The sequence below is a fragment of the Triturus cristatus genome, chromosome 4_1 (assembly GCF_964204655.1).
Source record: "Triturus cristatus chromosome 4_1, aTriCri1.1, whole genome shotgun sequence".
NCBI lineage: Eukaryota > Metazoa > Chordata > Amphibia > Caudata > Salamandridae > Triturus > Triturus cristatus.
In genome coordinates, this window is record NC_140585.1 from 1,101,068,103 (window position 1) to 1,101,083,958 (window position 15,856).

At 44.6% G+C, this 15,856-nt stretch overlaps 1 long non-coding RNA gene across 1 annotated transcript in view; it reads left to right on the forward strand.

Annotated features, from left to right (window-relative positions):
- Positions 1–15,856, forward strand: part of LOC146856078 (uncharacterized) — a 70,094-nt gene that overhangs the window by 7,447 nt on the left and 46,791 nt on the right. The window contains exon 2 of the long non-coding RNA XR_014981428.1: positions 13,262–13,379. This is a non-coding gene — a long non-coding RNA (uncharacterized LOC146856078). The remainder of the gene's footprint in view (positions 1–13,261; positions 13,380–15,856) is intronic.

Sequence of the window (15,856 nt, forward strand, 5' to 3'; positions counted from 1 at the left end):
CGCCTCCCGCTGTGCGGGAAGCGCCTTACCTGATTTCTGAATCCGGAAACGCCGTGAGGGGAACGGCTGGAGATCCGCCCTGCTGCTGTGGGTCTCGTGTTACCTACATTCAATCGCCAGCGCCAGCGCCGTGAGGGGAACGGCTTGCCTTGGGACTGCATCACCCAGGGGGCAGTGCGAGGCGCACGAAGAGCGTCACAACAGGGCGCCAAGGGCCATATATACGAAGAGCGCCTCCCGCTGCGCGGGACGCGCGCGGGCTCGCCCGGGCCAAGGGCGGGCCCGTCCTTGCCCGTCACTGACAGGAACTGGCTGGGCTGGGCCACCCCCCCAAGAACTCATCGCTGCCCAAAGAAGAGAAGGTACAGATGTGCGTATTCCTTCGTGGTTAGTGCTGGGTGTGTATTTCCTGTGCTGTGCATTCGTGGGGGCTCATATCTTTGACAGTGCCTGGTCCTGTGTTGCCCATTTTCTATGTGATGACACTCACTGGGAGTTGTTGACGTAGTATTGTGCCCACCGCGAGGGGATTGGGATTGGCCCCTCAATAATATCCTGCTCTCAACTTCTTGAAGCCACAGCGTCTGGCAATAGCGTCATCTCCCAGCGCCGTGGAACTGATACAAGCGCACAGGGTCACCCATTAAGACCAAGGGTGGACATACCTCACACCAGTAAAAGCCGGGACTTTTTTTTTTCTAACTCTGGGGCCTGTTTGACTTGTAAGCATACTATTCTGATTGATCTACTGGCTCTGCCATGCCCCCCAAAGGCTCTAGAGGTAGAGGGGCCAACGTTCATCTCACTGGAACTATGGACCAGTTTATCACTAAGGTAAACTGTGTCATTGACCAAGAGATTACGTTGTTGGAACGCAGAGTCTCACAGGACCTTGCGATGGCAAGGAGGTCCTCAATGGGTCATATCGCTAATGTGCAATCCCCTGTTCATCAAGCCCCAAATGGTGATGATGCTACCTGCTTACACCTTGATTCCCTGACCATAGATTTAGCACCTAGTGGCACAACCGCTGTTTCTGTAGGGGATCAGTCTAGGGTTTCAGACTCATTGTTGTTATCTCCCTGTTTGATGCCGTTTGCCTCCAGTCTAGTGCCAGAGCCCAGCACCAGGCAATTACGAGAGAGGAACCCTGGCACTATTCCTAAAAACAAGCAAGGGCCCCTTATTAACAATGGGGGGAAGAGCAAAACTGGCAGAAAGAAACAGAAAGCTGTAACCCACGTTAGAAACTCCGGAATACCCCCTCCTTTACAGGATCAATCTGCTACTGCTTTTATATCAAATAAAGTTGCACCCTTAGATCATCTACTATCCACCAGAATGGCACATCAAGTTGCAAGTGGGGGGACGAGTGTAGTTGATAAGGTAGAGGGAGCTACTGAGATGCCCAATATCTATGATACATTTAGGCTTCTCCTCCGTCCTATGGAGGACAGAATTACTAAGATTGAGCAACACTTATCCAGGATTGAACAAGGTCTTGGGAGAATTGATGATTGTTTAAAGTACACTCCCCACCCTAGGGTTTCTAAATTATTGGATACTGCCAGAGTAGAAAATGTTCCCTCTTCCTTGAATAAACCTGCAGCATTGTTTGTAGATCATGAGGCCCCTACTGAAGTTACTAAGGGTCCAGCTATGCCCCCAGCTTTTATTCCTTCCCAGCATGATATACCCCAGCCTAAGGAGGACGGGAGGATTCTTTCCTCCCAGATCTCTAGGGGGGAAAACATTCCAAATCGGCCCCCGGAGGTTTCTCCTTTTGTGGTAAACTTATCAGGGGTCCCCGAACTGGGCAACCATGAAGTTGAATCCCCTACAACTTTAAAGAAAAGGGTTGTGCATTGACTCAATAAAAATAGACCACTCCCAATGCACACTGTGTGTAAGATACTCATGGTTAGGAGGGTCCCATGGGTAGGCCATTTGGCTAAAAATATAACGGGAGATTGTATCTTAATCAACTTTAACGACCCCAAAATTGTGGAGTATATTTGTAACTGGAGATACCCTAGCTCAGGAACAACCATACGTCCTCTTCCTCTGACCTATTTTTATCCCCCTGGTCATTTTACTCCACGAATGGATGGGTGGACATTAGTCCAACGGAATGGGAGGGGGTTCCCACAAGGGGGCTGGTCCAGACCCATATCATCTTTAGGTCCTATTGTCACCCAAAATCGCTTCAGCAGCTTGGAGGCTGTCGATTGACTCCAGGGCAAAGGGGGAGCATCATCTAGTCTTTTGCCCCCCCCAGGCTGCTGTCGCTCTGGTTCTATAATATCATTAAAATCTCCGGGTTCAGAACTACCTATCCCCATTGAACCAATAAAGAGGCACACTGCTCTTCATTTGGATCATCCCCCAAGTATTCCAATTCCTTGTGCTGGTTCTTCTAGCCACCTTAAGCTTGCTTCGTGGAATGTGGCAGGTCTGCGCAGCAAGCTTTCTCTTCCGGATTGGAATGTTTTTATTGATGGTTATGACCTTTGTATGTTCCAGGAAACCTGGAGCCTTGAGCCACTGTACAAGCCGGGCTTTTCATGTTTTTTTCTCCCAGCCACCTCGAAAGGTCGAGGCCGCCCATCAGGCGGACTCATGGTATGGATTAGGGCTGAACTTAATCTTAAAATCATTCAGCACACTTGTCCAATACTAGATGTAATGAGACTCTCCATTAAGTGTCCTAAGAGCAACCTTAATTGGGAACTCTTTAACGTATATGCACGAGTAACACAAGGGGGTGCCAAATCTCGTAATATTTCAGCCCTTTCAGATCTTCTCCACAGTTGCCCCTCTGACTCCCTTCTCCTAGTTGCCGGTGATTTTAATTGTTCTTTTGAGCCCCTTGCAACTGATGATATCCTAGGAATCTACGATGAGGATGTTAGATGGGGAATTCCATCATTGTCACTCACGCCAGTGAAGAGATGGTCACCAGTCGTTATCCAAATAAATGCTCTAGTGTTAGAATTTGGGCTAAGAGCTGCCAACGGGCGTACAGTCTCTGATGCACTGGGAGCCAATACCTTTAACAGGGTCCCCTCCCAAAGCAGAATAGATTACATCTTGGTCGACAGGAGGGCATGGAAATTTGTGGTAGACATGGTTATTGTACCAACAATTAATAGCGATCACAATGTTTTGTCCCTTAAAATGCTAGACGTATGGCATGGGAAAGAGCGCACCCCCATTCCCGAATCACGAATGCTGACCAAGACAGTATTAACATCTAACTGTAAAAGGTTTCTCAAATGGCCTAAATGTATTTTGAGTGACGTAAAATTAATCACTCTTAAAGAAATTCTTGCTGATCAGACTCTTAAGCTTTCTGCAGTTTGCAGGGATGAGGTTGGCCCTGCTGCTGCAGCGAAAGTTTATGTGGAAACCATTGACTCGATCGGCACTTTATTTCTAGATCATAGAAAAAAGTGTCAGCCGAGTGCCAAGCCAGCGCAGAAGTGGTTTAATAGGGATTGTAGACTGAAGAAAGATAGCTTGGTCCTTGCCATTAAATCCAACCACCCGGGTGATGTTCGGCTGGCAAGACTGCTTTATAGGCAGGCCCTCACAGCTGCAAAGAAAGAATGGGAAGAGCTGTGTTGGAACAGCCTAAAAATTGCGTGCCATTCAAAAAATGCTGAGCTCTTCTGGTCTACAGTGAGAAGATCTAATAGTTGTGAGCAGGACCAAATTCCCAACCATATAATAGATAGGGAATGGTTTGAGCACTTCCGGAAATTATACGTAGGGGACGAGCAAACGAGTGACCCATGTCCCCGAGTTGTGCCCATAGGTATTGATCCTGCTCAGGCCGCATTCATTAAGATAGAGAAAAGGGAGGTCGAGGCAGCAATTAACAAGATTGTCTCGGCAAAGGCCCCGGGTCCAGATGGCATCCCGGGCGACCTATTTAAAGCCAATGTCGAGGGATGGGCCTCTTACTTTGAGCTTCTTATTAATGCCCTGTTGGAGGGCTCGCCGGTACCGAACTCTTGGAAGGGAGCCGAGGTAATTCCCATTTATAAGAGGGGTCCAAGGGGGGACCCAGCGAATTACCGCCCAATTAGTCTTATTGACACTGGTCAAAAGCTGGCCGGTAGGGTCCTCCTGGAGAGGATTCACGCTTGGGCCGATGACAATGATATAATCTCACAGTTCCAGGCGGGTTTTAGGACTTGCACAAGCACGATCGACCAGGCATTCAGGTTGGTGCTTCTATATTGGAAGGTGGTCACCATCGGTAAGGGCGGCCTGTATTTGGCGTTCATCGACCTAAAGACCGCCTTTGACCTGGTCCCTCGTGACCGTCTGTGGTTGATTTTGAAGGAGATGGGGATTCCTTCATACATCCTGAATCTTTTGACATGGATGCATGAAGGCAACTATGCTTGTATTAGATGGGGGTCTCAGGAGCAAAAAACTTGCAAAATCCCGGTGAACAGGGGGGTTCGCCAGGGCTGTGTACTGGCCCCCACACTTTTCACACTTTTTGTGAATGGGGTTGTCTCTTTCCTGCTAGAAGTTAACGCGATGTCCCTGTTCTGGCGGGGGATAAAGTCCCCGCACTACTTTTTGCAGACGACACACTTCTAATATCAAAACACCAGCAGGATTACAGAAACTATTGGACCGCTTCTCCTTGTTTTGCAAGTTGAGGGGCCACGTTATTAACACTGCTAAAACTAAACTCCTCTATTTTAACCCAAGCAGATCATCTAGATCCACCTTGACTCTTGAAGGGAAGCCATTGGAGCGTGTAAGAGAGTTTGACTATTTGGGGATTAGAATCTCTGACAACCTCAAATGGCAGCCTCACATTGACAAAATGGTCCTAAACCATAGGCGGGTAATGGGGGCTATAGGGAGGGAATTCCGTGCCTCCACCACTAAACCCATCGCCCCAGCTTTGGAAATATACGCTGCCAAAGCTGTAGGCTGTGCCCTTTACGGTGCAGAACTATGGGGTTTTGGTTGTGTTGATGCACTTATTACTGGAGAAAATAAGTTCTTCAGGGAGCTTGTGTCGCTACCAAGGGGCACCCCAACCAAGCCACTATTGAGTGACTTGGGACGGCGATCCATCAAAGATTTAGTCACCCTGCGCCCTCTTTTATATTGGGCACGGATATGGCGCACCCCTGAGCTCTCCAGATATGCTGATGGCCTAAGAGAGGTCATGAACCTTCAGGGAGCCCACAAAATAGTTTGGGCTTACTAATATTAAGAAGCTTCTGGTGGCAATAGACCTCACAACTGCTTGGGACCCCGGGGCACCGCTATCGAAAGAAGCCATCAAGAGAGCCTTTTGGTTATGGGTCAATCTCGAGGAGCAGAGGGATCTAAATCCAGGTAGACTAACTGAGGAGTTTCGCCTGGAACCTTACTTAGATTTTATCACAAAACCTAGGGATAGATCGCTCTTTGTCCAGTTCAGGTTTGGGACCCTTCCCCTTCGTGACCGTACTAGCAGGTGGAATCCTCCGTACAAAACCCCCGCTCACTGTGTGGTAAATAATTTAATTACCGGGACTTAATTTGATACAGAAAAATAATAAATATAGCTCAGTAAAATAAGAGGCAGAATCCGTGATATTAGAGGTTCGGAATGGGCTTTATTCCAATGGACGATTCGAATCGCTGACTCCAGGTTCCATCACCACGGAGGTTCAGGAAGTGAAGTACATATTTTATTGATAAGTAATCACTTTTATACAATAGGCATTACAGTGAAGCAAATGCAGGAGGCGTAACAATTGATAGTGAAGATAAAACATACATGCGTAGCAAAAGTAGGCGTGACTGGGTGTAACTAAAGAACGTCATCAGGTATGATGTCATAATGGGGTGATTCCATGAAAGAATTTCGCAATGTCAGCAGAAATACTTGACAGAAATGCGCGCGCAGCAGCATGACGTATGATTGACGTGCGACTAGGGGGTGAAGGGGATTTGACATTTAACTCTACATGTGGCGACAGATGTCTGAAGGGTCAAGTCAACCTAATCCCAAATCATATCTAACATCCTATGTTTAAAGAACTATGTTATCCAAAAGAGAGGTTTCTTAGAGTAGAATCTTATTCTATACTGACTATACTGACTGTTAGTGCGTGTACAAGCGTCTAAGTGTCTACACTAGATGCGAGGGCAGAAGTCTTCCATAATAATAGGGCTATGAATTACTTGCATAAAGACAGAGAAGCCGGGCCTCTGCTCGGTAGCTGGAAGAATGTTTACTTAAACTACCAGACAGGAATGCATTGGGCAGGGAGCGGAGCAGATAATTTCGAAGGTGAAATACAGTTTTTGGCAGGCTACAAGCTGATGTCAGGCACCGTTAGCTGCGCAGAGAATGAGGACAAAGTTCATGGATACAGATGCAGGCTCAGACTGGAGCTCTCAGAGGCAGAAGGCAGGAAAAGCTTGATGGCAGAATCAGGGCCTATTTGCCTGGACTGTAAAATGGCATAAGTGAACCATATAAAGCCGGTGGCCTTTCGTACTTAGGAATGGAATATCCAGCCCATTCATGGCGGATCTGAAAGAGGACATGTTAACGGTGGACGCACATGTATTTGCGTCTTCATAACTGGAACTGGAGGGAACATACATGTACTTGTGATTCATACATGAAACCGTTGGGGTCCAAGATAGGGGACATAACTGATCATAAAAATCCATATTTCCACAACTGTCCAAATTGTTCAGGCGCAATTGAGAATATTGCTCATTTCTTCTTTGTACGCCCAGCCTATCTAAATCCCAGACTGAAATGGCTTAAACCACTGTGCCTGCAGCTGGGTACGAGGGACCACTCGGTAGCACTCAGAATTCTTAAGACTGATCCCAACACTACTATAGCATGCGGGGTGGCTAAATTCCTCGGCTGGGCATGGCTGATCAGGCAGAAGGCCATCAAATTTATTTAAACATTTTATAATATCCACAAAGCTGCTCAAGTTTAATATACCTTTTAACTATTTATTGTACACAAAACTTCTTTTACGACTTGTTTTTAATGTATTTCACTGAATTGTGTTCTTATGTGTAAATGTGCTTTTATGATATTACATGTCGAAATAAAGCTTGTTGATTGATATATGGCGGTTTGTCAATGTGTTTTATCCTTAGAGATAAACAGCAGCATCTGACAGCTTCATGTGGCCATAGGGTTTCAAGAGTCCTTGTGCTTCTTGCCTTTACCCTATGTTCGTCCTTACTTTGTGGTGAAAGACCTGCAGCACTTTGAAGCCTTTTTAGAAACTTCAGTAGATATTTGGGCATATCTGAGCAGGTACTTTGAATAGTCTTATTATCGAGTTTAATTACACTCTGCTTCAAGTGGGGCAGGAGACAGGATAGTGGCGCTCCTGCTTCCGGAGGCTTCTGTTTCTAATGAGCAGATAAAATGTCCAACGAAAGCTGTTGAGGTACTTTTGGCATATATGCAAAAAAGAGATGGATTTGAAAGCAAATTTATATCGAATTTTTCTCGGATGTCTAGGCAAGGATTTTCAGTGCGGGGCATCAAAAATCATGCATGTTTGACCTCCTAAACCTGCCTTTCGTAAATCTCTTTACCGTGACCAGCTGGATTTTGGTCAAGTAGAGGGATCTTGCTGGATGCTAGAACTTGAATATATATTCCAATGAAAGAGTGGTCCCTGCGAATGAGTTGCTCAATTAATTATATACGCAACCTTAAATCCAACTCTTTCTTGTATAAGCAGCGAGTGTAGCGATCTAATGGCAGGAGATGTATGATCCCGGAGTTTTTCGTTTAGCAACAACTTGGCTGCAGCACTTTGAAGCCTTGTTAGAACCTTCAGTAGATATTTGGGCATATCTGAGCAGGTATTCTTTGAATAGTCTGATAGCCTGCTCTGGACTGTACAAAGCTGACATAGCTGTTACACAAGGAGATAGAGCTTCTGTAACGGCAGGGCCTTCTTAATGGCCTCAACAAATTACATCACGTCAAGTGTCAGAGGTAGCTTATTTACGAACCTAATTTATTTGAGGAGGAGTGGCTATTGTCTGAGCCTTGTCATTCTGTTACCCGCGGGGCAGCTGGCAATCTGTGGGTTTAAACTTCCACTTTCAAGAAGGTGGACCAGGATGATGCAGTACACTATATTGTAAGGTGCATCCCAACATGATCCCAATAAATGCTGGTTAGTCCATATAACACTTCTTGCATAAACAGAAAGGCTTCTAGGGCACCATCCATGCAAGCAGTACACACCGTGTCTTGAGCATTTGTGCAATGTCAACTGTGCAAGTTTTTTTTTTGCTGACCGCTTTTATCCTCGGTCTGGCTCATCTCCTCTCCAAATACCTTTTCTATGTTTTTTTCACTGCTCTCTGGTATTTGCTCTCAAGTTCGGAGATCTTCCTCTGCTGCATTGTGGAAGTGAGCCTTTTCAGGGGCCCACCAGTGCAAGGGTTTGCCCTTCTTTGTCCTTTTGTCCTTAGACCAACAAAATAGAGATTGGCACGGAAGCTGTAATATCAAAACAATAGTTTATTATCACTCATGAGTGGGACTACATCGATACAGAACCCTCAGGCAATGTATAAGGCAGTACACGGAGTACAGAAACCAGGGGTCTTTTATATGCATTAGTTGCATTGTCAGCATGAGACCAAGGGGAGGTACTGGCACATACAAGAATAGCTATTGACTAACATGGGCATACAAACATATCTTGGTCAGCAAAGTGGGAGGGGAGACATTTCTGTTTGCATCAGTTAAAACAGCCTGTCATTTACAAACTAAGACAGGTGCATTCTAGCAGCTACAGGCCTTTCTGAGCATGCACAAGGCTCTGGCTCAGCACTGAAGAAGTTAATTATAGTTGATGACTCAAGCGAACAGCAATTTCTGTCGGTTTCCACAACATCTTGTTGCATCCTTCTTTTTCCTTGGACTTTTGAAGTACAACAATGCCTATTATTGGTCTAGTAAGAATAATGTACCAGCAGAGTATAAATATTGAGGTTCTCCTGTCATTACAGCTATATGGCGGTTTGTCAATGTGTTTTATCCTTAGTGATAAACAGCACCATCTGACAGATGCATGTGACTGTAGGGTTTCAAGAGTCCTTGTGCTTCTTCCCTTTACCCTATCTTCGTCCTCACTTTGTGGTGAAAGAACGCTGGGACTTACAACGTAATCTCTTAGTCAGATCATCAAGGATTTCCCCCCATTGGTCGTATGGTCCTTTATTAGTTGACGTGAAGCATTGAAAGGGGGTGAACATTATTAACCCATTTCTGAATTGTGAAGCCAATGTACCTCCACAATAAGGAGCGAGAGTTGCCAAATATAGTTAAAGGGTTTTAATTTGGATTATCAATCAATCCAGTATATTAACAAACCACTAATAAATTCAATAAGTACAGCAATAAATCAGAATCTAAAATATCTCACTAGATTTGGTCGCAATAATGAGCTACAGCATTGCAATAGCCACCACAATAAAGAAACATATTAATGCAAACAGGTGGTGTTCCATAACGAAACACCCCTTCTCTCTTATAAACATAAGTCATTCATAGGGTCATCTACCAAGAGTTGGTAGGTGTCAACATAATCAGACTTCAGTAGAATCTTGAAAAAAAGAAATAAGTGTTCAACAAAGCTTTATGCTTGCAAGAATAAGGCGAGCAGAGAGGTCTGTACCTCTCTAGGTCTAAAGGGAATCTACTCTAACGCCAACTATGAGAACACCAATTTAAAAGTAACAGGAGATTTAGAAAATGTCTTATCGCCTTTCACACCAACAGGGACCAATCAAATCATTTTGCGAGTGCATCTGCAACATCCCATCGAAATGAGACTGTGATTTGTAACCTTGAACATCTCTCCGTCCTGGTACATGATGAATTCTACACGTTCACTGGCAAGTTTTTCCCTCCAGGACCCTCTATTAGCAGCCTTATACAAACAATGAGCCTTTCTCTAACTAAAGTGAATCGTGATAATAAATCTGCAAAGAAAGGAAGAAGGTGCTGGCAAAGAAAAATGCATTTCAACTGGAGCCTGAGGTCAGGCTAATATAACTGAGCATTTAATATGCACTTCAAATACACGGTTATACATGTGCACATTTAGCTTTCAGAATGAATGAAAAACGAGAATAAAGGAGTACATGTTTACATATACAAATATAACTCAAATAAATGCAAATATATCTTGAAGTGTAAGTGTAAAACATGATTAAAGAATACATGCCTTCATGATTTAACTGAACATTTGTGCACATGTGTAATGTTTATAAATCTCTAGTCTCTACAGTGGTTACATTTCATTTTTACGTTTAAATTCTTCAAACACATAAATGAATTAAGACAGTGAAAATAATGTCAAATGCATGTATATAATTGCATTTCTGTGACGTGTAAGGGTGGAGTCTAATTTGCGCTGCTCCAGTGGGATACTCAAGATTCTATTTCAGGAGCCCAAGAGGGTGTGGGGGTAGAGGGCTCTCAGCATGCCACATCCCTGGGCAGTCAGGATCTGGCACACATAGATTTGCTATGTTTTCACGCAACAATGCTCAGAAACAACAGTTGTTGCACTCCGTTGCATGAAAGAGAAAGAGCAAAATAGCACTATATCTACAAAGATATGGGGCTCTTTCTCCCTCTTCCTGTGCCGATACACGTTTTGCTGCCTGTCACCAAAGCACACACTGTTGAACAATAATGCAAGGGTGTGTCAAGTATAGGTTTTGTACTGCAAGGGTAACCTTCCAGCACAAAACCCTATCTACCTTTTTTAGTAGATAGGTTTTGAGCAAATTCCATGGGTGATTGTATGGGAACACTCATGTACCACTCATGGTATGCCCAAAGGTTAGTTTGTAAAAAAGGAAGTTGCAGGACCCAAAGTATTTCTCTTGATGCCACGCCAGTGTGCACCATCCACTGCCACTGCCAGTGCTGCCAAATTGCAGTACCAACACAACTACTAATCATCAGACTCCTAAAAGTGCAACAATTTACAATTCTCCAGGCCACCCAAAGTTGTAAGAATAGCCTGCGACACACTGGTATCATTAAATTTTGTACGTAAATTTGTTAAACACTCTGCTGATGTGTTCACTTCCAAATTCGATAAACAGTGCCACCATGTGGACTGCCATAAATGCTGGTGTTGAGAATTGAGTATGGCAACACAAAATAGCCACCCTGGGTCAAAACATTGACAGCAGAGTCCTTTTTATAGGACAAATTCCCTCACCCATCCGTAGGTGGCATGCTTCATCATCTGGAACCTCCTCGCACCGCGAGCCTGGTCGCAGTGCGGGCTACAACCCTCTCACTGTGAGGAAGGAGCTCAGGGCTGTTTTAATTGTGATTTTTAGAGAGGTATACTAAAACCTTCAAATGAGCCGGGCGTGGAGGGAGTATGTGAGGGCGGTGAAAGTGAGATTAAAACTAACTACCTGGTATGTTAAAAATTAATTTTAATAAAACATCCAGGGGTCAGGACTAAAAGAAGGTTACTATTTTGACCCAGGGTGGCTATTTTGTGTTTCCATATTTGTTATGAGGGGAGTCGCCCCCTGCAGGTCGTTAAACCTCCTTGTGTCTTTTCCGTGTGCATCGTTTAGAATTAAGTGCCAGTGCAGGGCACGGGCAAACACAGGCTTAAATTAAGCACTAGACATGCCCCCATTAAGCAAAGTCGTTGATAGCAATATTTTTGTGTTACTTTAGGGCTACTTAAAGAACAAAATATGCTTTGTGCTGAAAAGTAAATCCTAATTCTACACTAGCAGCGGTCGAAGTGCATAAAAAAAGTATGAGAAAATTGATCCTGAATCCAATGGGCCGGGGTCAGCAGGATCAAAGGCATGGCTGACAACAACAAAATATTCTGCCACTATTTTGTTTGTCTTTCATCTTCGAATAACTGCATGTAAAATACCACACACCTTAAATGAAAAATAATTGTAAGTTAAAATAATCAGTGAGAGATGTACCATTTTACGCTATTAGTTAAAGTAATCACTGCAGATATATGCGTGTGTGTAACCAAAGAGCCAGATAATTGCTTTCTTGTTGGTGCAGTGGGAAATAGTGACTGGTGTGTTTTTCAATGTTATATATACGACGGAGCCATAGTTGCTGCTCATTTATCACACACAACTAACAATCATTGGCAAAGCCAGTAGTCCTTGATTGTTGTAGGCAGGGCTTTAAGTGGGATGAAAAAAATGGAGGATCTCTGAAAGGGACGGTCCAATGTAATTTAGGGCATGGCTTAAAAACACTTATGTTAAAAATCTGTGCTTAGCAGAGTTAGCCACCCATCTGGTATTTTGCTGCTGGCTTCTGTCATTGCATCCAGATATATAATGCAAGTAACATTACACCTACAACAATCCAGGACTACTGGCTTTGTCAATGGTTTTTAGTTGCATAATATAAATAAGCAGCAACTATGGCATTGTCTTATATAATATTGAAAATGCTTCAGTTCTGAAATGATGAGACTGTGAAAGAACTATAACAAGTCCTCTTTGAAGTTACATCAAAGGCAGTGAAGGGTGGCACTGCTGCAGAGTTAAGATTTTATTTTCACCCTGAGTGCGAGGGCAAAAATGGAAATCCTGATAGGGACCCATCTCAGCACCTGCTTTTTAGAACTGACGGTGCTGAGCACAGGCAGGACCCGGCCCACTTAAAGCCACTTAAAGCCCTGGTTGTAGGTGTAATGTTAATTCTATTATATATCTGGATGCCAGGGACGGACTGGGAACAACCACCAGCCCTGGCAGATTGGTGCCCAACCGGCCTTGGGTGGGGGGGGGAGGGGGGGGGGGTGCTAGCAAGACACACTGCTCCCACTTTTGTTACAGGGGGCAGATATTGCCGCACTGCTGCAAAACCAGCCCCCAGTGACAAAAACAGCCCCCACGGCCAAAAAAACGTCCCCCACCCCACCGGGGACATGATGGGTGCACGCTACAGCCAGTTTGGCACAGCTGGATGCAATGACAGAAGCAGCAAAATACCAGTCGGGCGGGACACTATGCTAAGCACAGATTTTTAGCCTTCGTGTTTTTAAGCCACGCCCTAAATAACATCGGCCCGCCCCTTTGAGAGAGCCCCTGTTTTTTCATCCCACTTAAAGCCCTGCTTATAGTGAGGTCTTTGCATTTGATAGATCGGAAACGTAGTACGAGTAAACAATAACCATATTTTCTATATCTCTTTTTTCAGAATATGATAACACATTTTATGTGATGGGAAGTGCAAAATGGTCAGCACTGGAAAAACAAAAGAGGCGTCTTTGTGCTACTTTACATGAAATGGAGTGCCCAGTATGCCTGGCTCAGGGGTGAGTTCATTGTAGTTCGCTTGTCGTGCAATGAATAGAAATAGATAATCCCATTTGTAGCCAGTTACATCAAGGAACGTCTTTTTCCCACCGGCTACTAGCCAGTACACAAGGGAATGAACATGTAATTTTAGCATAGTCAGTGAGGAATCACCCTGCCAGCCTCTCGCTCAGACTCACACTTGACAAGCAGAACGACTGAACCTATTATGTGGCTATGGTAAATGCGTAAGGCTTTTGTACTCACACGGTGACCTTTGACCCCCTTCCTCGGTCACCAGCTGACCTGAAAAGGCAATGCGCTTTGCGCACAAGTGCAGCGCGTGAACGTCTGCTTTCCAGGGCCGTCGTTTCTCAGTAGTGTCGTGCATTTGCAAACAATATGCAGTTACCATAAATAATTCTTTCTGGCAGGTTGTGAGCTGTGCCTTGCCTCGGGAATGCTGAGAACAGTGACCCGAACAGTGACGAACCGTAATGCATAATGCAGACTGCTGGGAGGATTTGTTACACGGTTAATTTTTAAATGTGAGACACCTGTACCTCGGTCAGTGATGTCATTTCGGGGTCATCTTCGGAATTCTTCCTCAGGTATCTGGCTTCTGAAAACAGGTCACAAGCAGTGGCAAGCCTTCCAGCGTGTACAAGGAGAAGGACAGTTCAGGGCTGAAAACTTCCAGTCTAGGAAACGATGTATATTGTTTCCATCTTGTTTTCGACTGCTTCAGTGCTGTAACTTTGGGGGAAAATGCTTTCTCTTCTTATTTCACTGTTTTCTTTTTTTTGTTTTTAAAACATTGAAATTCTGACATACTTTTATCTTATTATTGAGGAACAGCAGTGTGACCAATATTGATGCTCACAGCTATGTATTTGCACAAAACTGCATAATAGTGAAGGAAACACAACTAGCGATTGTGTCACATGCGTGGGATACGCACAAGGTGTGGACCAAGGTTTGGCAAAGCGGATCTCAATTAGTCAATGTTTTAGTGATCACTTCTATCAACTTTACCAATCCCAGATGCTTTTAAGGCCCGCCGGCACCAGCAAAGCTGAGAGATGCACCAGCCATCTTGAAAGTCTATTTCCTATACATTCAAAATGGCCGTCACATTACACAATGCAACATGGCGGGACACGAAATGGCACCCATCTTGAAAGTATAGAAAATGTTTCCATAACCATAGCTTTGTGCAACGCAACTTGATGTAAAAGGACGCAGCAGCAGTTATCTTGAAAGTATAGAAATAAGTATAGAAATAATATTTTATACTTACAGGCATCGGGAATAACATGCACTGTTTTTCAATCCTTCCCTTGTAATTAAGTGCAAATTATGATTGGGTTTCTAGTGTCTACCGTACAACCGATGCCAATAGATAATTTTGAAGGCATTGTCCTTAAACACCAGTTTTGGCCCATTCACCCCAGGCCAAAAGTATTGCAGATGTTCACAGCTCAGCACCCGGCATCCTACAAAGAGTACATTTGATATTGATATAGTACAAGTTCTGGGGGCCTCATTTACGAGGTCCCTAGTGGCACTTTTGCACTGCCGGAGTGTCCCTTTTTAGACGCTTCAATGCCGCAGCATATTTACAAGGCCATGCAAAGCCACTTTGTATGGCTGTTCATGGCCTTGTAAATATGTTCCCCTTTCACGCAGAAAACTGTGTGAAAGGGGTGTTTCATGGGTGTTGCTGTGGGTGTTCCCAGGCACACCCGTGAAATCTGAACCATTCCCAGACAGCGGCGGCCCGTGCAGGTAAGCACTGTGGGACGGTGGGGCCAGGGCAGGGAGGTAGGGGGGAGAAGTCGACAAATGACTGAATAGGGAAAATTAAATAAATAAATCCTATTCTGTCGTCTGTCAACATCTCCCCGCCCTCCCGCACTTACCTGCACAGACTGCTGCTGCTCCCAGATTTAGGTGGAATCGTAACCTTGGCAATGCATCTAATTCTAACACCATCCCAGGGGTGGCGTTAGGGAGGCGCGACGAGGAGAAATATCCTTATTTTTCCTTGTTTTTCCTCTTTCTATGTGTGCTGCATTTTGTAGCACACCTAGAAAGAGGACAACACCTCTCGTGATCACCCCTACAAAGCAGACACCCTAGCATCATGATGCATAGGTGCCTGCGTTGGTGCATGGCAGCCCATTGTGCACCAGTGCAGGGGGAAAGGACAGGAATGCCTCATATCTCATAGATACAGCGCATCCCTGTCCTTTTGACGCAGGGCAGCGCAGAAAGATTTCTTGCGGCACTGCTCTGCGCCAAAACCTCGTAAATGAGATCATGGACCACTCAGGTGGAGTGCTTCTGTTCACCCAACTGGATATCTACAAAATATTAGAGACTTCTTGTGCATTTCACATCACAATGCAAATACATCTACATATCCACATCATGGCTGGATTTAAGCGTAAACTACAAGTTTTAATTTATGTTTTATTGACCTTTAAAACTTTTG